This window comes from Solanum pennellii, chromosome 11 (genome assembly GCF_001406875.1).
Source record: "Solanum pennellii chromosome 11, SPENNV200".
Taxonomy (NCBI): Eukaryota; Viridiplantae; Streptophyta; class Magnoliopsida; order Solanales; family Solanaceae; genus Solanum; species Solanum pennellii.
In genome coordinates this window covers 17,536,756-17,538,694 of record NC_028647.1, presented here as the reverse complement: position 1 = coordinate 17,538,694, position 1,939 = coordinate 17,536,756, and positions in this window count along the sequence as shown.

Here is a 1,939-nt window from a genome sequence, read left to right as displayed (position 1 = left end):
GTACTTATTTTAGAAAAATAAAAAGATTATGTTAGATGAAATCACATATATTGTGAAGGTATTAGCTGCATTAATTAATCGACAAGGTTCGACTCGTTTTACTTCTAGTTTCAGGACTCGCGTGAGCCTTTGACATCAGTAATGACTCTTTTGCTAAAACAAAATAAACACAAAGCAATCAGGAGTAAGAAATAAGGGAAACATATCAAGTAAGAGCTAAAGAAACAGAATGGGGGTTGTGAAATTATACCTCAAGCTCATGAGTCATGACCAATAGTGATAACTCGTTATTAATGTGAAGTAAATCGTGTGATGGAAGTACAAATTATACGGCTACAAAGCACCGACCTACCTCCAAAATATCTCTTCCACTGCCTACAAGTATCCAACAACACGACGATATTGCACCTTCACACGATTCATTCGAAGCTTGACAATCAGTTCTGAAATGCCAATAGGCAATAGTACATGTTGCATATTTGCTGAAATTACAGTCAGCTGTAGAAGTGATAGGCATTTAAATTTCCTACAAATAAAATATACTTAGTTGAAAATTGATATATTTCCACAGGAATAATTTTCCACCAGAAAGAATGATCAATTTTGAGCTCATTAATTAAATTAACCCACATTTCCATGCTTCAGAAGTATGTACCAGATGAGTCTGTGGTTTTGGGTCCATATTTTTCATTTGGGGAGGAGCCTATAGCTATCATGGATAGGAAGGTTCCGAAATCTTAGGACAAAGGAGATTTTTTCAGTGAAGGTGTAGTGGAAGCACCATACAATCCGGGAGGCTACATGAGAAAAGACATCAGATATGCGTGCCTGATATTCTTAGTTTTTCAAATTATTAAGTACTTTCTTTTACATTATGTTCGAGGACGAACATTATTTTTGTGGTGGATAATGTATGACCCTAAAGATCATTTATTAAATTTTTTGGAAAATCACCGGTTTTACACCTCCGGATAGTTGCCCCAGTTCTTTGATCAGTTTATGAAGGTGGTTCTAAAATTTGATTAGAAAGTTGTGAGTTTTGGAAGTTTTACAGTTTTAAAGAGTTCAACTTATTAAAAGTGATGTTTAGTAACAATCGGATATTGTGTGCATGGATCCTTCCTTGCACATTTATATCTTTTAATATGATGTATGCTTCTAGGTGATCAAGAAATTATAGATAGGTTATTAAGAAATTATAGATTTTTTATTCCATTTTCCTTGTCTTGTTGAATTGCTCAGCGGTTTCAATGTTGACAATGCAGGTTTAAATTGTGTCATTTGTTGTATACTTTATGTCTTTAGCTGCATCAGTTGGTCTATCGAGCTTTGTTGTTCATCCACATGTCCCCTCTCCCTTCTCCGCTCTCTGTTGAGGTAATTGTTGACACCCAATTTTGATCCTCCCCGATAGGAATTAATTAACGAGTTTCTAAATTTTAAAAGATTTAAAATGAATAATTTCATAAAATAGTAATAATAATAATAATAATAATAATAATAATAATAATAATAATAATAATAATAATAGTAATATTAATAAAAATAATTTTTTGCAAGTTATTTTAACAAAGTTTGGTCATTCTTGTCTAATTTTATTTGGTAAGAGGGGTATAGATTGGAGCTGCCTACTTACTTGTCCGGTGTACATCCCATATTTCACGTGTCTATGTTGGAGAAATATCATGGCAACGGTGACTATATCATTAAGTGGGACTCAATAGTGCTAGATAAAGATCTCCAATATGAGGAGGAATAGATCGTTTTTCTTTGTCTAGATGTTCGTAAGTTGAGGACCAAAGAAATTAAGTCTGTAAAGGTTCAATGGAAGCATCATCAAGATGAGGAAGTTACTTGGGAGACTAAGAAGTACATGCAAGAGAAGTATCCACAATTGTTCAATAATTCAGGTACTACTTTGCTCTTTTCATAGCCCTCT